Source organism: Meriones unguiculatus, assembly GCF_030254825.1.
Source record: "Meriones unguiculatus strain TT.TT164.6M chromosome Y unlocalized genomic scaffold, Bangor_MerUng_6.1 ChrY_unordered_Scaffold_35, whole genome shotgun sequence".
NCBI lineage: Eukaryota > Metazoa > Chordata > Mammalia > Rodentia > Muridae > Meriones > Meriones unguiculatus.
The window spans coordinates 5,163,853-5,189,669 of record NW_026843712.1 but is presented as its reverse complement, the minus strand read 5'-3'; the positions used below and the strand labels follow the sequence as shown (position 1 = coordinate 5,189,669).

The 25,817-nt window shown below is 40.5% G+C and overlaps 1 pseudogene; it reads left to right on the top strand.

Annotated features, from left to right (window-relative positions):
- The first annotated feature begins 17,182 nt into the window (after positions 1 to 17,182).
- Positions 17,183 to 24,473, top strand: LOC132651905 (voltage-dependent anion-selective channel protein 1-like; annotated as a pseudogene).
- Positions 24,474 to 25,817: the final 1,344 nt, after the last annotated feature.

Here is a 25,817-nt window from a genome sequence, read left to right as displayed (position 1 = left end):
GAAGGAGGGTTTTTCTTTCTCCATATAGTCTCAGCATGTATTGGCGCTTGAGGTTTTTTAATATGTCATTTAGGTTTTTTACTGTTTGTTCAAGTCATAATATTTGTATGAAACACTTGTTTAATGTGGGCACAATTGAAAGACTCATAGTGAGAAAATGAATGTCCCCAAAACTACTCAGAGACTGCGTGAGCGATTAGATCAGTGGGTCAGAGGTGAGAGGTCTCAGGCTTGCCAAGAATGATACAGAAAGGAAACTCCAAGAGCCATAGAGAAAGCACAAGGCTCTCAGTGTTAGAGGGAAAATATTTGAAATCCCCTTGAAGAATGGAGGTAAACATATTACAGATAAACTAGCATGTTGGGTTGGGTAGAATGGGAGATTGCAAACTATCTCTCTCATATGAGTTCAGTGTCTAAATCTACCTCATGCAATAGATGTCATTGCAATACTGTCTTATCGAATTTGAGCTCCTCGTTAGGAACTAGAATGTCTCTCTGCTGTGGTGAATGTGGTGCCAGGTCAGGCAGAATTCTGAGTATTTGTCATCAAGCCTGGATGATAGTCCAGTGCTGGTTTTCCTTCTCAAGCATGTGTTCAACTGCTCTGGAATAAGTGTGAATGATAGGGACCACATCGTTTTACTTTCTGTCTTGAAGCAGGGATCTGTGCTTACTGGCTCTACTTGCTACTCTTGAACTTTGGTACTTTAAGCCTGAGTTTCTGGAGGTCCCTTTATGTGAAGAAAAATATTCTAGGTTTTCAAGCTTAGGTGGATATATGAGTGCCCTGAAACAAAGGAATAAAGTATGAGGAGTCCCTCCTTCGTCAATAAGGATGAAATGACCTGGATGAAATCAGGTTACCTGGATGAAATGATTAGATGTGTGTTCCCTTGGAAAAGCAAGGATAGTAGATTGTAGACCCTGATTCACAACAGAAGGATCTTAACTGTAATTACATTGTTCTAGTAATTCCATTCACCTGGAGGAATATTTAGAATGCCTGAGAAACTTTGGAGATTCAGGAGGGAAGGTATCATTTTTACTACAGGCAGGTCAAAAATCCCAGGGCTCAAAAGAGGAATTGTGGCGAGTGGAGATAGTCTAAAGTCTGCTTCATGAAAGAGGATAATTTTAGGTATCTGACTTCTTTGGGTAGGTGCTATAAAACCAAATTCCCTGTAGGCACAAAAAGAATTCTTTCCCTGGGGACAGGTAATAGATATAAGAAACTCTAAAGCAGATAGATGAGATAGTAGCTTCCCAGGAATTCATGAAATAGCCTCATCCTCTCTATGTCATATACCTGTAGCTCTAATGAGCAAAAACTGAAGTTGACTGATAGCTTGAGAATATATAGTGTCCTGGCACTCCTTGCTTCATTAGCTCCAAAATCAAAATCACAATATAGACCAAACATATTCTGAATGTCTGTGGCAGGCATGACAGCCATCTTAGAAGTCTTTTAGGAGTCTGTGGTGCAGGAGTCTCTGGATCTTTGTCTTCCTCCAGTATATGTTCATTCACACATTCCTATGCATGTACAAAGAAGGTATATATCTAAGGTATGAGAATGAAGACAGAATTTATGCTCATCTTGGTACTCTTTAGTTTGGGGTTTTTTTCCCGTTTGTTCTGACACCATTTGGTACAAAACAATACTTTTCTGGAGATTCTAAATAGAAGTGGTAGCTTTAAAATCACCTGGGCATATGGTGATTAAGTAGGATTTCCGTGCTAACACAGGCCAAGTCTGGTGCATTCTTGATTATAAACATCTACAACTCTTTATTGAACATTGAAAAAGGGCCTGGGTAGAGGTACACAGAAGTAAAAAAACAGGTATGTCCTTCTTCAAAGAAGTAATGTGGTCCTATCCATTTGAATACAGTAAAATGCTGAAGCAAGCAGGTCATAAGCAGAATTTCTGTGATATTTTGTGCAAAAAGTTGATCTACATCTCTCTGGGAGAGGCTTAAATGCTTTGGCTATTCTATGTTCAATAAAACAAGAAAAACATTTTCCTATGAACAAAATGTAATAACCTTGTGGAGCAGAGGAATTTAAGGTACTGCCTAATCACCTTCCAATGCTTCTTCATTTTATGGTATCCACATATTCTATCGACTTTGTGGAAGGCCTGGGAACAATTGCTTCATTTTTCAACAGGTTGAAGGATTTATTTTGTTAAAAAAAACAAAGCATTTGGTCAGATTAAATAAGCCCATGGCCCATTTTTTCAAAGTAATAGTCACTTACACTGAATGAAGTAGGAAGAAGGTTGGAAGGAATCCTACACAGTTGGGAATAGAGTAGGCATGCATAGCTATAGTAGTGCAAGATCTGTAGAAAACTCAACAAGAGATGGCGGACATGATGTTTTCATTGGGAAAACCAGGATATTTTAAAGTCTCTTTGTGTATAAGGAGTAGATTTTCCAGTCCTTTAGACAGAGGGAGAGAGACTAAGTCTTTCTGAATAAAAGTTTAGTATGTAAGGTACATATAGGCTGAAGAGAGGCATGGAAGCAGCTCTATGAAAGGAGACATTTTGAGACCTCTTGGCCCAATGGTGAAAATTTAAGGAGCACTACAAAAAAGAAGTATTTCCCTATCATAATAGGGGTGGATGTGAAAAACTTTTATGTAAAAGTATAAGGTTTGAGCTTCCTTAATCGCAAAGAGATTTTTTTTTTTTTTTTTTTTTTTTTTTTTGTGAGCGCCTTTTTATAACTGGAGTTGGAGATTGGGAAATGAACTCAGGGTCACTCAGTACTATGGCTGAAATATTGTTCCCAATTGGTTATAGAGGGTACATTGGACACATCATGTAGAGAAAAATGATGGTCTAAAGCAATGGTGCTCAGGAGTAGAATACTGAAGCAGACTTAGAGTAGCAAATTCACAAAGTCACAAAACCCTTAATCTTAGGGATAACAGAGCATCACAGCTTAATTTGTGTAGTGCAGGAAGGACTACGTCACATTTAACATCTTCAGTCATATCTTGGTAAGCCTAATGGTGATATTATTATTCATGGGTCAGAAATGTCAGCCTTCAAGGTCTCTTGGTGCTTATCATTTGATACATGTCAACATGCATGCAGGATGGTACCTGTTCATTTGGTGAATAGAAAAAATGACAGATGACCTATGTTTCAGGCTCTTCAAAATCAGAGAAGAGTGAACTGAAATCCCTGTGGATTATAAATGTATTTTCATAGGGGCCATGGGTAGAGGGAAAGGATTAAGGAGGCTCACGATCAGAGGGAATTTGGGGAATGATCTATGGAACTGTTGATTCTGGTCTCCTTGATTAAAAGGAAAATTCTGAGATTCCTTTAGTAAAAGGTAGGAATTCTCATGATTCATCACACACAGAGAGAATTTCTGGGCTATATATTACTACTAAGAGAAGAATGGCATAAAGGCCAATGTTACCATAGTCAAGATCTGATGTCCTTTGAACAAAGGAGGGTTAATGTGAGATACCTTAAGAACAGGCACATTTCAAAGTGCCTATATCCCGAGCCAAAAATTTTGGGGCACATCCTGAACTACCTGGCTTTTAAAAAAAGTGCCTGGCTATGTATAACACAAGAGCAAGATCTAGCCACCCCATGGTACAAAGGGAAAAGACCTAGCTAATCATGGGTAGTGGGAGGATGGTATGGCATTACATTATTTGCTTCCAACTCTTCTCACTAGTTCACATTATCCATATGTTGCATAGACTAAGGTGATAAGTCTAAGAAGCAATGAGAACACTCTTCTAAGAACATAAGTGATTGTCTGGATTGTTATGCTTCTTTAAGGGTACATTCTTATCTGCAAATCTATAAAATAATGATGAGAACATTCTTTTTCTGACAACCACTTGCTAGGCATTGGCATGTGTGTTAGCTTTAGATTTCAATAGTCTGTCTTCTGACTTACACCCAAAATTCTGTGAGGTCACATTGGTTGCAATGCTGTTTGCCTGGCAATGTTGGTCAGAGGGATTGGTACTACTAACCTGATATGCATTTGAAATTCAAGTGTAAGCTGTCTTTGGAAAGAAGAGGATACTCTTGGTGCTTCAATGTCCAGAGGCTATATTTTTAACAACCAATGAGAATAGGTTGCAATAATGAGAACCTCGTGGACAAAGAGGTTTTTTGTTCATCACTTGGCATGGGCCTAAAACTCTAAGGGAGGAATAAAATCCCTATAGCTGTTGTGCTTGAAGGAGATCATCATAGTTTCCTTTTGCACTATACTGGACTACATTTGAATGCAACTGATTCTTACATTTACAGGAGTGGTAAATGGCTTACTTGTTCTGAGGCCACATTCATCACAAGGGAAATGAGTTAATCTGCTGTACAAATTTTGACCACAAATTTTGAGGGTCCTTTTGTAAAATGAATACTTCATTCAAAATGAATACTTGATTCAAAATTGTAGGCCTTGTCTATGGACTGAGTTCTATCATTCAATTCAATGAAGTAAAAGAAGTGATGTAATTTAGTAATAGCAGAAAACCTGGCACTATATGAGAAAGAGAAATTTTTGAAACTTGGCTGGACAAAGGTGTGGGATTTCCAAGGTATGGGTCAGATGTGGAAAGTGCCATTCAACATTCTGTTTGAACATGAGTCTCCCTGCTACCTTATTGAGTCAGGGAAGGTCCCTTCACTGTTCTTTAGTTTCCACCTCTTCTAAAGGTGGGAGAAGTTTTATATCTCATGCTGAGTCTAGAAGAGTTCAGGAAACAACCTGAGCCATCTGCAAACAGCCTGGCTGTCCATAGCTACTTCTACTTCTTCCATTTGTTCTTCATGTGTCCGTATATGGGCAGCAGCTACAGAGCCACTTGATTTCTACTCCTAAGATGGATGGGCATTACTCAGGATCCTGCCTGTAAATCTACCTCATAGTAACTGTGGACAGAAAACAGTGTAGTGAAATAGGAAGACACCATGGCTTGAATCTTTATTCTTTGGAGTATATATTGTGGTTGTAGGTAATTAAAAAACACAACAGGATACTTGAGAGTTCATGAATTTATACTATAAGGAATGGCACAGTATTATTCAAAAGAGCATGTCTAATATTACCTTGGAAACAAGAGTAGTGAGTTTCTTCTGGCAAAAGCTGGTGCTTCAGATCCCCTCTTGTTAAGGTGGGTAATGTCTAAGTCCACACTGTTAGTGGAGGAAAGGACTGAGGCCTATTCTGACCCAGGGTTGTTGTCCTGACAATGTCAATAAACAAGGAAAGTTTTGAGGTACTTTGGAGACAGGGGAGTTCTGAGAACCTCTTCTCAGAAAGGAAAGTTCTAAAACTGCTTTCACAAAGTAGTGCTTGCACATGTCTTGGTTTGGGGGGAATGGCACCATCCATATTTGGAAGAAAGGAATATCCATTTCACTGCTGTTCAGATGGGGAAGCTCATGGGATAACTTAGGTGTAGGAGGAAGTTTCTGGTTCTGCTTATTAGCTTCCAAGTATATTTCCCAATACAAGCATGCATACCTTGAGTGCATTCTTTGAGTGTCTAGGCTATTATCATAACAGTCATCCAACATGGCAAGTGTTTCTATAAGTACTGATGGTGCCCCAACTTTGATGGAGATGTCATGAGATCTGATTTCCATTTTAAAACCTGTGTTTTTTTTTGTTTTTTTTTTTTTGTTGTTTTTTTTTCTAAATGAGGATGTCAGTAAGATCCAACTGGTTGCCTATGTGTTGTAGGCTAATCTTAGCCAGGGGTGGGATGTTAAATCTGAAATATTATTATTATAAGTGCCATGTGTGAGGCATTAATAGATGGGAATCTCCAGTGATTCTTTAGTCATATAATGGGATCTGCAACCTCCTAGTGAAAAGGATGTAGCCCGGAGATGTCCCTTGCACACAGGAGCTAGTTTGAGAGCCTGCTCAATATAATTAGATTTCCAAGATCCCCTTCTGCATAAACTCAATGTTTGCAATGTCTTGATGGATTTAGATGGATAATTGGTCCACAAACTTATTTGGAAGATTGGAATGTGTAAAACTGTTTAGTGCAGAGAGCCACTTGTTCTGAGAAGGAAAAAAGGAATTCAGAGGTTAGGAATAGGACTGTATAAGTACCACATAACACAAAATAAATGTTTTAGGGTCGAATAGGTAAGTGGCATGTAGGAAAATCCTAGTCCTTGCAGAGTTCTGACATTCTGTTAAATATAGTAAGAAGGAATATGCTAACTTTTGGAAAAGAGGAAAAAACTCAGCACCAGTGTAAGGAAAGAAAACTCTTGAAAAAGGAGAAGGACACCATTCCCTAAGCAGAGGGTGAAGGTCCCACACATATTTCTGATGAAGAGAATGTCCCTGATACCTTACACAGGGGAAGAATATTTCCATCACAGACCTTTCAGAGTTTTATAACTTCTTAGTTTGTATTCATTCTAGGAGAGATGAGGCAGCAACTTATGCCTTCTCCCAAAGGGGTGGATGACTGTCACTGGCTAGCTTGCTACCTCTAGTTTGCCTTTCAGCAGTCAAGATCAAGGCAGAAATGTTGAAGTTATCCATTTCTAATGAATGACCTGAAGAGAGAGAGCATCGCTCCTCTGCTCTGATTGCTAAACTTGGACAATGAGACCTTAAACCAAAGTGAAATGGAATCCCTGGATATTAATAGAGCGAGCCTCTCATGCAAATGTAAATGATCTGTTTGTTGTGAAACTACTCTGGCCATATGTGGGAATGTCATAGGCATTATTCTTGAGAAGGAGATTTCATGGGAGTGTATAGAATCACAGGAATTTATCAGTATCCCTCAGGCAGATGAATCTCATAGGTTACTTTGAGAATTGGAAGAACTTGCAGCAGTACAATATCAGGTCCAAACATGGTCACAGCTGAGAGTAATCCTGTAATCTGGGACTCTGGATCATACTTGCCACCAATCAGAGCACATTTCTCTTACAGTTTGTTTGGTAATCCCTGACTCTGTTTCCTCCACAAGCCTGTCATCAACAACAGAAGTGAAGACAACAAAAATGGGGTTTCTCATTTAAGTTGATAATCTGAAATGTAGAAAGTGTTCAGTCAGGACTTAGATATTTGCAGTCATATTCCAGGGTCACTGTGGTCTTCCTTCCTTTTTGTTATATGTGCCATGACTGTCCACCCAATTCAGAGGGAACATATCAAGAACACCTAGAGAAAGAGACCTGGAGTTTCTATGTATGGAGGTGGATCCTAAGAGGAAAATATTTGTCATGGGATGTTGATTTAAAGTTTTGTTGAGAAAAAGATGAACATCTGAGTTAGATTTTATGTCAGTGGACTGGTCTGTAGCTTTTCAAAGTAGAAGATTTTGTATAGATTTCCTGAGGTGCAAGTGTGTGTACAGAGTTTGCTTGTTCAAAAAAAGTTTAGCCAAGTTCCTTGACAGACTATATATGTCAAAGTTTCTTATCTGCATCATTGTGGAAGCTCCAGTTTACCTTGGGTTGAAGGATAAACATTGGAACCATTCATTTAGAAAATGGGTCTAAGGCTTACTCCATAATTTTGGGAAGTAGGATGGACCTACTCAAAAACAATGATGCCTACTTTGGACAAACAGAAATATTTGATTCAGTAGGAAGAATGACTGTGTGCCATGGCAAGTGGTGAAGTTTTGAAGCCTATTTTACAGAGGGACTAATTCTTATAGCATGCAAAAGCCAAATAATTTTGATTACCATACTTCCTGTGGTCTTAGCATTGCCTCAGATTCTAAGTCTTCTACACAGTCTAGGAAAGCCATGTCTTCAACTGAATATGCAAAATAATAAACATCAATATCAGAATTGATAAACAGCTTGATTGGATGTTTTTGAACGATTGCCTCATCAGAATTGTGTTAAGCCTACCAAAATTAAGTAATACTGATAATTTCACACCACATTTGGTGATTTCATTCAAGGTGCATGGATTTCTAGAATTTACTCCTGATTTTTTGAAACTGTGAAATCTATACCAAGGGCCAGTACTGTTTGGTCAGGGGTGAGGCTGCCCCTGTTCCCTTTGTCTCAGGGGAATCTTCTGAGAACCCATTGTGTCAAAGGCTACATTTTAAGGACTCAGTCATCCAGGGATAAAAAAGACTGAGATTCACAAAGGAGAAGGATTGGTGCAACAGTTGGGCAGAAGGAGAATATCCCAGTTTACCTTTGTAGAGAGGGGAGGTCCAGGTACTCCATGACTCCATATCTGTAGAGAACTTGAGAAAATCCCTATCCCTTAGTAGTGCACTATAGGCTTGGTAGCAATATTTGGGTTCTTCTGACAAATTTCATCATAGTCCCAGGATCTTTTCCATACTTTAACTTAGGCTAAGCAAGATATGAGTGGGCATGGAGAATAAGAACATTTCTGGTGAGCAGCATAAAGACAAATGGCCTTGGAAGCAAGCTGATGTTTGTCTTCATTGACAAACAGGACATGATCCTAGAGTTCTCTGAGCATTCTTTGGTTGCCAAAAGTGAAATTTTTTAGACAATAATGTGAGAGTGAGAAGCTCTGCTCTCTTACTTGACTGGTAAAACTGAGTTGGCCATGCAAAGAAACAGAAGCTCCCATGTTCCCTGGCCACCTTGAGTCAGTCTCAAAGGACACTTCACATTCAATGTCTGAGAAACACACCCTCAGTCACATAATGATTTCTGCAGCTAGATATATCATTGGACCATGGATCAGATAATTCCAGTCAAGTGAGAGGACGACTAAAACCATTTTTTTTCAAAGACAGTACTATATAGCAGCAGCACTAGCATGGATGTTCTCCTTGACAGTAATCAAGGGCTTCTGTGGTTAGAGAAAATAATACTAAGGACCTTTTCTGAAATTGTTCCAGGATGGGGTAAGTCTTTCTTAACTCTGGTTTAGATTAGTTCTGAGGGGCCATATCTAAATATTAATGGAGTTATAAGCTTGGGGATGTAAACTGTCCTTGTTCTAGAAGATAAAGCTCAAACCTTGTTATGACTTTGTAGAAATTAAACTGCTCATTGATTCTAAATGACTTATATTTGTCATGTTCTTGGGACATTGGTGAAGTCTGATGCCCCTTGATTTCTCTAGTCATATGTGTCAGGACAACTTCAGTCACTGAGGAAGGCTATAATAACCTTGTGCAGTGTATGTTTGAGGTCAGTTTGGGCATTGAGTGACTGACTGAGTTTCCCTGGTTTCAAATGGAAAGATTTGTGTATGACCTGTTGAACACTGGGAAAAGTGTGCACGCAGCCCATGATATTAAGCAGTTAGATTAAAAAAATAAAAACCCTCGACTTATTGGTGATAAATATGAGACATATTTTTCTTCTAGACAAATAAGACTGAGGGTACTTGAATTATTGGGGGAAACTCTGAGGCTCCTGATTCTAAAAGGACAGGTCAGAAGTCCCCTTATTCCCACAGTAGTTTAGATGATCACTGGTTTTGAAATGCTGAGTTGTGGAGAGCCGGGGTTTGGTTGCCATGGCACTGGCTTCCGCCCTTCTAAACTGGTAAACACCAGAGTGTTTTCCAGAGTGGTTGTGGTGGCACACACAACGGGTAGGATTTGCTGAAGGAGGCAGAGACAGGAGGATCACTTGTATGAGACACAGTATAGTTGGATCTTAAAATATCACAATGCCTATTTTCCAGAGAATGTGACAGATCAATATCAAAAGTAGATGTATAATGTTACTGTCCCAACAGCAATAGAAGTGTTCCCATTTCTCCACATCTTCCCAAGTAAGTGTTGTCATTTGAGTTTTTCTTCTTAGCAAAGTTTGGGTGGGATAAAGGGGATATTATGAAAGTAGGTTTACCAAAAAAGACATGGAAGGGACAGGAGTTCCACAAAGTGAGCAATAGAACCAAAAAAAAAAAAAAAAAATCAAGGTACTGGAATCTTTTCTCAGACTGATTCTCCAAATTAAATTCATTCATGGAGATCATCTAAAACCCCTGCACAGATGTAGGACAGAGCAGCTCAGTCTACTTGTGGGTCTCCTAGCAAGGAGAACTGGGTCTGTTTCTTATACAAACTCAGTGGCTCATTCATTGATAACCTCCCTCTGAAGGGGCAGGCAACCTTATGAAGCACAGGGAATGACAATGTAGCCAGTAATGTTGAGACCTGAAAAGCTGGGGTCAGATGGAAGAGTAACAGGACCTCCCCTTTCAGTGGACTACAGGAGGGGCATGGGAGGAGATAAGGGAGGGAGGGAAGGATTGTGAGGGAATGAAGGAAAGGTCTAGGATATGAATAAATTGTAATAAAGGAAAAAATGTAGAAAATAAAAACAAAAGAGAGAAAACTAATCCCATATCAGCTAAGGAAATAAAAGTTGACATTAAAAGTCTCCCATTTGATGAACGCATGACCAGAGGTTATCAGCAGGGAATTAGAGCAGACATTCAAAGAAGAGCTAGTAACAATACTCTACGAATTATTCCCCATATTACAAGCAGAAACAACCCTACGAAACTCATTCTATAAACCACCCTCACCCTGATAAGTAAACTGCCCAAAGATAAAAAATGAAGAGAACTTCAGACCAATTTCCCTTTTGAGTAGTGATGCTACAATAGTTAATAAAATATTCACAACCTATATCCAAGAACACATTAAAGGTTTCATCCACTAGGACTGTGTTGGCTTCAATCCTGACATGCAGTTATGTTTCAATGATCAGAAATTCATCCACTGCATAAACAAGAGACAGAAAGAAATCCACACGATTACCTTCTTAGATGCAGAAAAAGCATTTCGCAAAATTAAAAACACATTCTTGTTGAAAGTCTTGGAGTGATCTGGAATACAAGGCACAAACCTAAAAATAATTAAGGCAACACACAGGAAGCCAATTGCTGACATCAAATGTAATTGAGAGAAACTCAAAGCAAATAGTAAAATCAGAATCAGGACATGCTGCACACTCTCTGAGAATGTCTCCAAGATAGAACTTGAAGTCCTAGGTAAAGCAGTACTATAACTAAAAGAGATTGAGGGGATACAAGTTGGAAATTAGGAAGTCAAAATCTCAATATTTGTGAATAGTATGATAGTATATATAAGTGACCACCTAAATTCTACCAGGAAAGTCCCACAGCTTATAAATATCTTGAGCAATGTGGATGGAAACAAAATTAACTAAAAAAAAAAAAAAAATAGTAGCCCGTTTCTATACAAAAGAAAATTGGGTTGAGAAAGAATTAGTGAAACAACATCCTTCAAAATAGCGAAATAACAGACAACAAAAAAACATTTTATATCTAATTTCTTGCTGTATCTCTAACCAAGCAAGTAAAAAATAAAATCTGTATGGTGGAACTTAAATTGTCAATAAAAAGATGCTATGCCTTAAAGATGGAGCTGGTTTCCTCCTTCCACCTTCCCGATGGTGAGTGCTCTCTGTCACGAACAATTCCACATTTGGCTAAGGCTGAGGATCTGGTTTGCTTCCATGTATGTGGACCTATCTGCATTGCCCACGTGGCACGCCTGGGTTGGATACCCAGAGGCTATTTAAGCTGTGGGCTGGCTTTCCCCAGGGTCAGATGATTGTTCCAGGTTCCTGAATAAACTGCATTGAAGAAAAAAAAAAAGTAAATAAATAAAACTGAAAATTTCAAAAGATGAAAACAACTCCCATGCTCATGGATTAATTGGAGTAACATGTTATAAACAGAAATGTTATCAAAAGCAATCTACTGAATCAATGCAATTCCTTTGAAAATACCAACAAATTAATTAATTAATTATATTTTATTCATTCTGTATCCCACCGGCAGCCTCTCCTTTATCCACTCCCATACCAACCATTCCACCATCTTCTCCAACCTTACCCTTCACACTGCCCATTGATAGGGGAGGAACTCCTCCCCTTCCATCTGATCCTAATATATCAGGTCTCATCAGGAGTGTGGGCTTTAGTTTCCTCTGTGATCAGGTGACATTGCACCTTCCACCAGGGAAGGTTCTCAAAGAGCAGGCCACTGATTTGATATCAGAGACAGACACTGTTGCCATTACTAGGGAATTTCACTTGAATGCTGAGCTGAACCCACTTGAACACAGCTACATCTGAGGAGGGATTCTAAGTTATCTCCATGAATGGTCCTTGGTTGGAGTATCAGTCTCATAAAAGATACCTGTGCCCAGATTTGTTTCTCTCCTTGTTGAGCTCCTATAGCGTCCATGCCTTTCTGTCTCCCCCTACTTCGATAAGGTACTGCCTCTGCTCAAAGTATGACTGTTAGTCTCAGATTCTGCTTTGATACCCTGTATACAAGATACTTTTAGAGGCCTTTTGTGGTAGGCTCCTGTCCTCTTTCCGCTTTTCTCCCTCTCCCGATGTGCATCCTACCTGCCTTTCTGAATAGGATTGATAATCATTCACAGGGTCCTTTTCTTGATTATTTCTTGGTGTTTAGAAATTTTAATATAATTATCTTGCATTATATGTCTAATTACCATTTATCAAGGAGTACACACCATGTGTGTCTTTCTAATTCTGGGATACCCCACTCAGGATGATCTTTTATAGTTCCATCTTAGCAATAAATTTCATTGTCAAGTTTTTTTTTCTTATTTTGATTTACCTTTTATTCATTACGCTTTATTCATTTTGTATCCCCCATTAGCCCCTCCCTCCTCCCCTCCCGATCCCACCCTCCCACCTTTCTGCATGCATTCCCCTCCCCAAGTCCAATGATAGGGGAGGTCCTCCTCTCCTTCTTTCTGATCTTAGTCTATCAGTTCTCATCAGAAGTGGCTGTATTGTCAGGGTTCTAGGTTATCTCCATGAATAGCCCTTCCTTGGAGTATGAGTCTCTGGGAAGTTCCCTGTGTTCAAATTTTCTTGTTCTGTTGCTCTCCTTGTGGAGTTCCTGTCCTCTCCAGCTCTTACTATTTCCCACTTCTTACATAATATTCCATTCACTCTGCCCATCAGTTGGCCATCAGCCTCAGCATCTGCTTTGACAGTCTGCAGGGCAGAGGCTTTCAGAGGCCCTCTGTGGCAGGTTCCAAGGTTGTTTCCTGTTTTCTTCTTCTGGCTTTTCAAAGGCCCTCTGTAGCAGGTTCCTAGGTTGTTTCCTGGTTTCTTCATCTTCTGATGTCCATCCTCTTTGCCTTTCAGAATGGGGATTGAACATTATAGTTAGGGTCCTCTCTTTTGCTTAGTTTATTTAGATGTACCGATTTTAGTGGGTTTATTCTATGTTGTATGTTTATATGAGTGAGTATATACCATGTGTGTCTTTTTGCTTCTGGGACAACTCACTCAGGATGATCCTTTGCAGGTCCCATCATTTACCTGCAAATTTCCTTATTTTTCATTGCTGAATAATACTCCATTGTATAGATGTACCACAGTTTCTGCATCCAGTCTTCAGTTGAGGGGCATCTGGGCTGTTTCCAGCTTCTGGCTATTACAAATAAAGCTGCTATAAACATGGTTGTGCAAATGTCCTTTTTGTGTTCTTGAGCCTCTTTTGGGTATATACCTAGGAGTGGTATGGCTGGATGTTGAGGAAGCGCTATTCCTAGTTGTCTGAGAAAGTGCCAGATTGATTTCCAGAGTGGTTGTACAAGTTTACATTCCCACCAGCAGTGGAAAAGGGTTCCCCTTTCTCCACAACCTCTCCAGCAAGTATTGCCACTTGAGTTTTTTATATTGGCCATTCTGATGGGTGTAAGGTAAAATCTCAGGGTTGTTTTGATTTGCATTTCCCTAATGGCTAGTGAGGTTGAGCATTTCTTTAAGTGTGTCTCTTCCATTTGATATTCCTCTACAGAGAATTTTCTGTTTAGCTCTGTTCCCCATTTTTTTAAGTGGATTACTTGGTTTGCTGCTTTTCAGCTTCCTTAGTTCTTTATATATACTGGATATGAGTCCTCTGTCAGATAAAGGGTTGGTGATGACTCTTTACCAATCTGTAGGCATTCGCTTTGTTTTGATGATAGTGTCCTTTGCTTTACAGAAGCTTTTCAATTTCCTGAAGTCCCATTTATTGATGGTTGTTCTTAGAACATGTGCTGTTGGTGTTCTGTTCAGGAAGTTATGTCCTGTACCAATGAGTTCTAGGGTATTCTCCAATTATTTTTCTAGCCGATTTAATGTGTCTGGTTTTATGTTGAGGTCTTTGATCCACTTGGACTTCAGTTTTGTGCAGGTTGATATGTTAGGATCTATTTTCATTTTTGTACATGGAGACATCCAGCTGTACCAGCACCATTTGTTGAAGATGCTATCTTTTTTTTCCATTTTATGGTTTTGGCATCTTTGTCAAAAATCAGGTGTCCAAAAGTGTGTGGGTTTATTTCTGGGTCTTCTGTTCAGTTCCATTGATCCACCATTCTTTTTCTATGCCAGTATCATGCAGTTTTTATAACTGTTGCTCTATAGTACAGCTTGAGATCAGGGATGTAGATACCTCCAGAAGATCTTTTATTGTAGAGGATTGTTTTAGCAATTCTGGGTTTCTTATTATTCCATACAAAGTTGAGAATTTTTCTTTCCGGTTCTGTAAAGAATTTTGTTGGCAATTTGATGAGAATTGCATTAAATCTGTAGATTTCTTTTGGTAAGATGGCCATTTTTACTATGTTAATCTAGCCAAGTCATGAGCATCGGAGATCTTTCCATATTCTCATATCTTCTTCTAATTCTTTCTTCAGAGACTTGAATTTTTTTTCATACAAATCTTGTTTTTAATAGCTGAGAAGAATTCCATTGAGTAAATGAACCACAATTTCTGTATCCACTTGTTAACTGAGACATGTATGGATATTTTCCAAAGTCTGGCAATTACAAAAAAAAAATTTCTATGAACATGGTTGAACAAATTTCTTGGTTGTATATTTGAGAATATTTGTGATACATGCCTCGGAGTGGTATACTTGGACCTTGAGGTAGCACCTATTCCTAATTGTCTGAGAAAGTGCCAGATTGATTTCCAAATTGATTGTACAAGTTTACATTTGCACTAACCTTGGAGGAGAATTCTTTTTTCTCCACATCCTCTCCAGCATGGATTATTACTTGAGGTTTTTATCTTAGCCATTCTGATGTGTGTAAGTTGGACTATCAGTGTCAAATTTATTTGCATTTTCCTGATAGCTAAGAAAGTTTAGCTTTTCTTTAAGTGTTTCTCTGCCTTTCAATATTACTCTATTGAGAATTCTGTTTAGCTCTGTACCCCAACTTATAATTACATTACTGAAGTTGTTCTTTTTTTTAATTCTTGAGTTCTTTAAATATTCTGGATATTAGCCCTCACTCAGATACTGGTTTGGTGTAGATATTCCCCAATGTGTAGGCTTTAGTTTTGATATGATGACAGAATTCTTTGCTTTATATAATGTTTTCACTTTCATGAGGTCCCATTTACTGTTTGTTGATCTTAGTACCTGTGCTATTATTATTCTATTTAGAAAGTTGTCTCCTGTGCCAATGTATTGAGACATTTCCCCACTGTTTTTTTCTAACAAGTTTAATGTGTCTGGTTTTATGTTGAGGTCTTTGATCCACTTGTTTTTAGTTTTGTACAGGGTGATAAATATACTTCCATTTATGTTTTCTACATGTAAATATTCACATAGGCCATCAGCATTTTTTGAATATTTCTTATTTTTTCTACTGCATGGTTTTTTCACAAATCAGGTGTCCAGTAGTGTGAGTCTTTATTTCTGGGGCTTCTATTAGCTTCCACTGAAACACCAGTCTGATTCTATGCCAGTAACTGACAATTTTGATTACTGTTGCTCTATAGTACAGCTTGAGATCAGGAACGAAGATAATTCTAGAAGATCTTTTCTTGGAGAGGATTGTTTTACTGATCCTGCATTTCTTGTTATTCCATATGAACTTGAGGATTTTTATTTCAAGGTCTGTAAATAATTGTGTTGGTAATTTGATGGGAATTGCATTTGATCTGGTGATTGCTTCTGGTAAGGTAGCCATTTTATACTGTTTTAATCATCCCAAACCATGAGCATGGCATAGCTTTCCATTTTCTGGTCTCTTCTTCTTCTTCTTCTTCTTCTTCTCTCTCTCTCTCTCTCTCTCTCTCTCTCTCTCTCTCTTTCCATCAAAAGCCTTTACTCTATATTGTGTTTATATAAAATCATAGTTCACATTTAGAAAAAAAGTGTGCTTCCATTACCTACAGTCATAGTTTCATCTTTCAAACATATAATACATAACATCAGAGAGGGTTTAAACAGGCCAAAAGGCAAAGCTTCCTGACAAATGGTCAGAGATAATAAAACAATCTAGCTTACTCTATCTTATATAATTACAGAAGATTATATCCATGGCCTTTCCCAAACACTGTAATTTTAATACAGTTTCCCTTCTAGTCTTTACCTATCTATTTACATTAACTCCTCTGGGCTGAGAAAATTACTTTTTCTCCTTTTATCTTAAAGTATTGCCTGTCAACAACAACAAAAATAACACTACAATAAGCTCATCCCTTCTGAACTATTAGTTTGCACTATGCATTAGGAATAAAAACACATAGAAATTGTCTGAAATACCAAAAAAAGATCAAAATACTTTTATAGAAACTGTTATGAAATTAACCCAAACATGGTATTGGTAACAAATAAGGATCATGATAGTAGTTTCCTAAATAACTGCTTGGGTTTGAAAACATGCAAGCAATTCTTTGTATAGTATTCTCTCTGTAGTGAACACTGCCTCAAGAAAGGGGGCAGGGCAGGGGTGCCACATTTGGCTTCACCAAATCCGTCTCAGCTTGAAAACCAAAGAACAATGATATCATTCTCCTAGATAGTAATAGCTTCATTCCTGGTTTCCAAAGCCACAGTGGCTTTACATACTTGGAACTATTATTTTAAGATATTGCCAACACCACACAACTTCAAGACTCTTGAAAGTCCCAGGTAAGAGCAGTGTGATAGGTGAATATCTACCATCCTCCAAGGTCCAGATTTCCTAATGGAGGCCAAGGAACCATCACTTTGAACTTTTATTTCTCAGTTCGCAGGTAGTGTCCAGCTCAGCATCAGACCTGGATACAAGCAACACAGGTCAATACAGACGCCAATAACGACTTGTCACAACACCTATTTTCTGTTAAGCTGTAACACCATGTTTGTGGGAAACAAGTCCTGAGTGAATGTGCACTCTTGACATGGTCATGTCAATGATGCCAATGCCTCCAACCCACAGTAATGCCAAACCCTTCTTTTACCAGGCTCACAGGAATGGCAAAACCCTACTCAGTGCTAAGACAGATGTTTTGAATGACAGACATACAGCTGACACCACTGTATGAAGAACCTACAAACCACCACAGCTTCCCAGACCCAGAGGACTGTGATCTGAAACTGCCCCCACACAGAAAGTACAGAGATTAGCTCATCAATCAGCTCCCCTCCCACTGGATAAATAAATAATAAAAATGCTGAGATGCTGAGGAGCAGCCTCTTCATGAGAGCATGTGCCCTCCCAATCACAGCTTTTTCCTAAGGGTGTCTGTCTGACCTATCACCTGTCACCCTAGTTATGTCGGCTCCAAAGTTCTGCAGGTCATAGCACATATTGATACTTTTTTATTTTTTAATAAAACTTCAACTAAAATTAGAAATTTAAAAATACTTATATTTCTATCAGTACAGCAAAACATGTCCTGAATTGGTCTAGCTCCATTTTTCTTTTTCTTTCTTTCTTTCTTTCTTTCTTTCTTTCTTTCTTTCTTTCTTTCTCTTTCTTTCTTTCTTTCCTTCTTTTTTTTTTTTTTTTTTTTTTTTACCAAATTTACCTTACAAAAATAAAATAAGTGTGGCTATAGAGATGGCAAAAAGGTTAAGCGCACTTTCTTCCTCTTGCAGAGGACCCGGGTTCTCTGCCCCTGACCCATATGGTGGCTAGCAATCACTCATAATTCTGTTTTCAGGGGACAACCTCTTCGAACCTCCTGAGGCACCAAGCATGCATACATGCAGGCAAAGCACTTATACACGTAAAATCAAATCATAAATCAAAAAACAAAACAAGCAAAACATTGTATCAGATTAATGGTGAGAAGTCAAAATCAACTGTCATTTTAAAGTTGGGTAACTGTCTGATGCTCCCTAGCCCCTTGCAGCAGGCCCTGCCATAGCTGCTGCTGCTCCTGCCATCACTGCCTGGAAGAGAACTGCTCCCATACATGCGGACCTTGGCAAGTCCACCAGGGATGTCTTCACCTAGGGCTACTGCTTTGTCTTAGGAAAACTTGCTTTGAAAATGAAGTCCGAGGAAAGACTGGAATTTACCAGCTCAGTCCTCTCCAGCACAGAGACTGCCGATGTGAATGGCAGCCTGGAACCAATGCCATGTGGACCGCGTATGCCTGGTGTTTACAGAGGGGTGGAACTCAGCACCCTGGGCACTGAGACCACCATGGAAGACCAGCTCAAGCAGGCTGCAGCTGACCTTCGATTACTCCTTCTCGCCTAACCCTGGAAGACAATGCTAAAATCAAGACAGAACACAGAAGGATCAGACTGCCTTTGATATCGCTGGGCCCTAGGTCCAGGGAGCTCTAGTGCTTGGCCTTGAGGGGTGGACACCTACCAGATAAATTTTGAGAAGTCCGGAGTGACCCAGAGTATCTGTGACCCTCGCAATTGTCTCACCAGCAAGAACGCACGCGGACACAAGGATCTTTCTGCAGCAAGTGTTTATTACAATGAATAGAGGAAGATGATAACCGCCAGAATGGTGCTGCTTAAATACACCCTATGGCGGTGTGTACTCCGCTGGTTGGCTGCTTGCCCATTGCCCCTTGTGACGTCCTGGACTGGGCAGTAATGCCCCCGGGCTGTACAGTGGCTTGGCGCACTTTTGCAACTTGCACACGCACTCTATTATTGTTCATTAGGGCCAGAGCCGGATGTTGGAGCCATCTCATAATGGCGATTGAATTCTCTCAGCTCTCCACATTTCCCCCTTTTGTTTTAATAAATGAAAACTGCCTTAAAGCCTTATAAGCGCGGCACAAGAGAGCCCTAAGCTCGATCAAGCGGACTCCTTCTTAGGGGAATAAGCGATCAAGAGCTTTAGATTACTCCCTTACCCCACCAGGTGCAATGGAGACAAGTCCTCAGGGTGCAGGGGCTAAGGGAGAAGATTAAAAATGGAGGTGACACCCATTCCCGTGCAATGGAATAAAATTCCAGCGAGTGCAAGGGCTGTCATCCTCCTATCTAGGTACCATAGCCGCTTAGGCAAAGGCAACATTGTGACTTGGATCACTCAGTGCAATGGGTAAAACCCCTGAGGTGCATTGACTGAGTGTCACAGTCTGTTTTAATTTTTTAACATGGATAACCAAATTTTGGGAGATGATCCTTGCTCCAAGGCCACAGTGCTTGCGTGATCACGACCTAGTCACGTTGTTGTTGGGCTGTGATATTGCAGACCAACCAAAGTAAGAACACTAAGCCACAACATAGGGCTGCACCAAACATTCCAACGCCCACCCATTCCTTAAAATAAGAAAAGGCAGAAGAAGCCCTGGATAATAAGCCATCTGTGAGCGATAAATCCACTCGAGTAGAATTAATGGTCACCACCGCCGCCCTTAGCTCTTCAAGTGTTTCTTCAAATCTTTCTGACCAGTTTCCTGCAAGATATAAGGACAATTTCCTGGATAAATTAGCGGCTCGGGTAAGATTTTCATATTGTACACTGGTAATACAGAGTGCTCCTATTTTTCTCTCACATCCTAATTGAGCTAATGAAATAAAATATCTATTCTTTCTTCCATAAGATCCAGACGCTGGTTAAGAATCATCAATCCACCTTTTAATTGTATGCTAGCAGATACATGAAAGTTCATGGCTTCAGCCACACCTGCTGACAATTGATTTACTGTTGTGCTTGTTTGGACTGAATTTACCATTGCCAAGCCGGCTGCAGTGGCAGCAGCTGCACTGACAGTGATGGCAGTAACAATGGCTGCGGTGATGCCAAAATCTCTCTTCTGTCTAAACAGGGAGAGGGTGGATGGAGTCTCCACAGGGATTGGGATCCACTGTGGGACTCTAACAACCAGGGCACGAGTGTAACGCCTGGCATTCCAACATTGCGACATCCAGCATGTCTCATTGATACAATTTCTAAAAGAATTATTGGACAAAACAAATAAAAAAGGAGGATAAACACAGACAGGACTAGGTGGAAAAGTCGTCTGATTTGTAATGGTTCTATTCCAATTGGTAATTTGCCATGTTGTATTTCCCATTTCCTTTTTTAACAGAGTACCATTTATGGTGCCCCTGACTATCGATGTCCCTACAGTAGCACCACTAATGAATCCCAGAGGATTGAGGTCCATACAACTACCATTTATCCCACAAAGTACCCATTTATAAAAAGGGGCTATATCTCAATGTTGTATAAAGAGCCCCTTTTTCATTACCAAACTTTTTGTAGGATCCATCAACATATTTGGGGAAAAGGAAAAGGTTTTATTTTTGTCAGCCCATCGAGTAAAGCACGACTGGCAGTCAGACCATAAGGGATGGACCCATCATCCTCCCATGCACATGAAGGGGCCACCCTAGGTTGAAGAGGTCTATCTTTATCAAAAAATTTGGTCCTAAAAAGGAACCGTTTATCCTGGTGACCTTATGAGAAAAGGTATAATAGATATCGATGACGTCCTTACTACCCCTTTCCTTTTGGGACATAACTTCCCAATCCCAATCCTTATAGCCAAATGACCCAAGAATCCTTTTGGTAAGCCGAACACAATCTCCTAAGGAATCCTCGATTTGAAAGCAAAGGGAGCCAGCTTCTGGAAAGTCATGGCTTTCCCCTAATGATGCCTCAGTCTCATCATAAGGCAAATAAGGCAGGCCTAAATCTTTATTGGACAAGAAGAATTTTGGGAAAGTCAATGAATTATGTCTGACCGGCATAGGCTTCAGGAATGAAGACAAAATGGCCCCACATTGTACCCCCACAGTACTAGGAACCCGATTTAGAAGGATCCAAGCAAGAACTGGAATTAGTTGCAGGTATATTCGTTGGAGGATCATCTTCAGCTGCCGGGAGCTTTTGCGTGAGGTGCTCCAGTACCCAGAATGGATTGTTTTCTTCCTGTGGGAAAACACAGACAGCTCCCCTGGATATTATTAAAATAGGATCTGGGCCTTTCCACTGACCAGTCAAGACATCCTTCCATTTGACCATTTCCTTAGGCCTATCAGGCTCTAAGCAGTGGTGATCAGCCACCGAGTGGCCCTGACTGTCCAAATTTAAAAAATTGAGAGTAAAGAGTGCCAAGGAAACAGTCACTCGTGGCACTGAGGGCAGAGCCTCCTTGACTCCCCCTTTTTGTTTTATTAAGTAGGATTTTAGAGTGCGATGAGCACGTTCAATAATACCCTGTCCTTGAGGGTTATATGGGAAAGCCGTTAGGTGGGTCACTCCCATTTGATGCCAAAACTGTCCAAATTTTTGAGAAGTATAGGCTGGCCCATTATCAGTTTTTAGAATTTTGGCCTTTCCCCAGGCACTCCTTGCCTCCAAGCAATGTTGAATAACATGGGCTGCCTTTTCTCCAGTCAGGGGAGAAGCAAACATAACTCCAGAGCAAGTATCAATGGAAACATGTAAATATTGTAGTTTGTCAAAGGATGAAATGTGAGTAACATCCATTTGCCACATCTGTAGGGGACGGATTCCTCTGGGATTAATCCCAACATGAGGCACAGGTAAAAACTGACATTTTACATTGGGTAACAATATCTCTAGCTTCTTTTCTAGTTATGTCAAATCGATGACGCGATGTCTCAGCTGTAACATGAATTTTTTTTTTTGAAACTCCTTAGCCAATTCTAAATTTGAAAGGAGGGCAAATGCAATCATCTTTGTGGCTCGATCTGCCAGGTCATTTTTATGGGACATGGGCCCCGGTAGACCGAAATGAGCCCTAATATGTGTAATAAAAACAGGGGATCTTCTGGTAATTAAGGCAAACTGAATCCTTTGAAAATTTTTTGCAAGCTTGCTGGATGCTTTAATCAGTCCAGCAGCCTCTAAGATTTTGGTTGCATTTACCACATAACTAGAATCAGAAACAATATTTAAGGGACCTGGAAATTTTTCCAAAACTTTTAGCACTACTAAACATTCTACAATTTGAGGCGAGGTCTCATGATATTGCTTAGAAACAACTTTATTATTAACCACATAATCTCTTACTCCTGTTTTGACCCATCTGTATAAATCATAATTTGTCTGATTATGAACAAACTGGCCTTGCCCCATTAGCAAATCAAAGGTCCATTGCCGCTGATTGTCTTCTGCATGGGCATTGGCCCCTGCCTGAGTTTGGGAAGCATCATACCACAAGGCTTTCCATTCTAAGTACTGTCCCATACTAGGGAGAGCAGCTTTTTATGGTATTTTGCCAATCATTTGCGGTCATGGCCATGCTAGCAAGTCTTTCAAGCTGCATGATTGTAAAATTAGCATCTACCCCGTATTTGTTAACCGATTCAGCAAGTTCTTTAACAAGGGGATATTCTACTGGTGCATGAACACGGTTTCCTTCCACGGCCTCAAAAATAGGGAAGGCCTAATAAAAGGCTTCCTTTTATCCCTTTTTGAAAAGAAGGAATCTAAACCGTGTCTCTCAACATAAGGCGGAGGAGCCTTAGGGGTTAATGAGAAAGCCCCGCAAATTTCAGCTCCTCCCCTCTTTTGTTCTCAATCTGGTGTTAACAGTGGCTCCTCAGGGTGGCGCCTCTGCTCCTCCTCATAGCGAGCCACTTCTACCTCTAAATCTGACACTTAGGAGGAATTTAGCTGCTCAGATTCAGAGCTATCAAGTCCCAAAGCCTCCAATTCTTTTATCGGATAAAGAGGCCTTTTTTTGGATTTTTACTCCCCTTTTCACCTCTCTCTCCCAGGGCGTTCTTTCCCTCGTCTTTCACTCCTGCAGCTTTAGTATCCACAGAAGGGCCTTTTTTCTTAAAGACGTCTTTTTCTTTTTCCTTAAGGGCCCCCAACCTTTTATCCCGTCTGTTTCTGACATGCTGTCTTGTAATTCCTCTAACACCCCTTGGCCAGCTGCTACAGATGAGTGGCATTTGTCATCTTCTAAGCAAGATTTTACTTAAATCCACAATGACCTAGCTCCAGCTTTTAGCTTTCCATTTTCTTCTGCCCTCCGTAAATCAGCTTCTAGCTTATCCCAGGAAGCAAGCGTCAGCGACCCTGAACATGCAAACCAGGGAGCGATGCGATCAATTTCCATAATAAACCCTTTTAACGTTGTTTTTGAAAGCTTTAATTCATGCTGTTTTAAAAGTGACTGAAGCACCTTGATCACCGAATGTAAACCTCCCATGTTGCTCCCTTATCTATGAGAGAAAGTGACACAGGGAGGGGCACCACGGCTTATGTATGCCCAGCTAACGGTACCCAATGGCACACCAAAAAGGGAGGGGGGGACACTGTGGCTTATATACGACCGACCGTCTAACGATGTCGCACAGAGACAAAGCACTTTAGCACCAGTCTTTATGGAAACAAAATGAATACCAAAAGAAAAATCACTAAAGCCATCAAAACAAATGCAAGAGCAACTGGGACAATTAAATGGGGCGATATCTCTTTAAGAGCAGACACGCCTCTCAGAACTTACTAGTTAGCACTGCAGTTCTGAATCCTCCCCGCAAGCGGTGTGGGTCTCCTCACAGGGCCAGCGATCAAAGGCTGCCTGGCCTGGGGTTTCAGCACCAGCTGTGACCCACGCAATTGTCTCGCCAGCAAGAATGCATGCAGACACAAGGATCCTTCTGCATCAAGCGTTTATTACAATGAATAGAGGAAGTCGATAACTGCCAGAATGGTGCTGCTTAAATACACCCTATGGCGGCGTGTACTCGGCCGGTTGGCTGCTTGCCCATTGCCCTGTGTGATGCCCCGGACTGGGGAGTAACGCCCCCGGGCTGGACAGTGGCTTGGCAAGCTTTTTGCAACTTGCACACGCACTCTATTATTGTTCATTAGGGCCAGAGCCGGATGTCTGAGCCATCTCGTAATGGTGATTGCATTCTCTTGGCTCTCCACAATTATCTTCGCAGTTAGCGAGAAGATAGACAGATCCCAGTTTCACGCTAATATGAACGATGTGGCAGTTTGGAGACTCCACTTACCAGCAGGTGAACAAGAAGTTGGAGACAGCTTTGGGTCTCACATGGACTGCAGGAAGCAGCTGCACTCGCTTTGGAAAAGCCTCTGAGTATCAGGTCCGCCCTGATGCCAGCTTTTTGGCTAACGTGAGCAACTCTCGCCTGGTTGATTTAGGGTAGACCCTGAAGCCAGGTTTCAAACGGAGGCTATTAGATCTGCTGGGTGCCAAGAACGTCAACACCAGTGGCCACAAACTTGCCTGGGACTGGAATTTCAAACATAAATGAATTTGTACCATCATTAACTTTAAACTATTTTGTAGCATAGCCACCTATCTTCACAATTTAGTGTACCTTTTGATGCTGTATGTTGGGGATTAGAGCACTGATAAGTACCACGTTAGACCTCCAGGCTAAGGATGACTCCACTTTAAGGTGTTTACCATTTCAGAGGTATAGCAGAAACCCATTCTGACATGGTCCTTTCAGACCAGGAGCCATGAGTCTGGGAGGAGCCCCTCTAAGGTGCCAGGGTACAAGTGCAAGCTGGGACTATGTGGGCCCTTTGTGAATCTGTATCCTGTCCCCAGATGAAACTGTGACTTTCTGAGCCTCGAACCCTGGTGTCCCCATCCTAACTGCTCAGAAGCATAGGCACACCTATGTGAAAGGGACGTTTTAGACAGATCATCATCCCAACTCCCATCCTAGCCCATTAGTTACCATTTTTACATCAAAAGTAATCCTCAGGGTGTGTTTTGCTACTTCCTCTGTGCCATTTTAGAGTGGAGATGGTGGCTTCATGAAGCCAGTCCTTCAGGACTGGACTGTGTTGTGCTTTTCTTTATTTCTTCTTCTTTTTTTTTATTCTTTTTTTTTTTTTTTGTAAAAACTATTTATTTGCAATGTTGTGTATTTACTGGGGACAACTTATAGGCTCATGTCAGCAGCCTGCCTTTGTTTGGCTTGCTCTAAACTATTGGTAATTAACAGGCTACCAACTGCTCTTTTAAAACACACGTCTCTCTCGTTCCCGTGAGCACTACTCAATCTATTTATTTATTTATTTATGTTTAAATTAAGAATTTTATTATTTTTATTATTAATTACACTTTATTCACTTTGTATCCCCCCATAAGCCACTCCCTCCTCCCCTCCCAATCCCATCCTCCTCACCTACTTCACGAATTCCTCTCCCCAAGTCCACTGATAGGGGAAGTCCTCTTCTTCCTTCTGATCTTAGTCTATCAGATCACATCAGGAGTGGCTGGACTATTATGTTCTGTGGCCTAGTAAGGGAAAGCTGATCAAAGAGCAAGCCAATCAGATTATGTCAAAGGCAGTCCCTCTTCCCATTGATGTGTAACACATTTGGACACTGAACTGGCATGTGCTACATCTGTGCAGGGGGGTTCTAGGTTATCTCCATGAATAGTCCTTGGTTGGAGTATGAGTCTCTGGGAAGTTGCCTATGTTCAAAATTTCTGGTTCTTTTGCTCTCCTTGTGGGGTTCCCGTCCTCTCCAGCTCTTACTATTCCCCACTTCTTACATAAGATTTTATGCACACTGCCCAACAGATGGACATAAGTCTCAGCATCTGATTTGATAGTCTGCAGGGCAGAGGCTTTCAG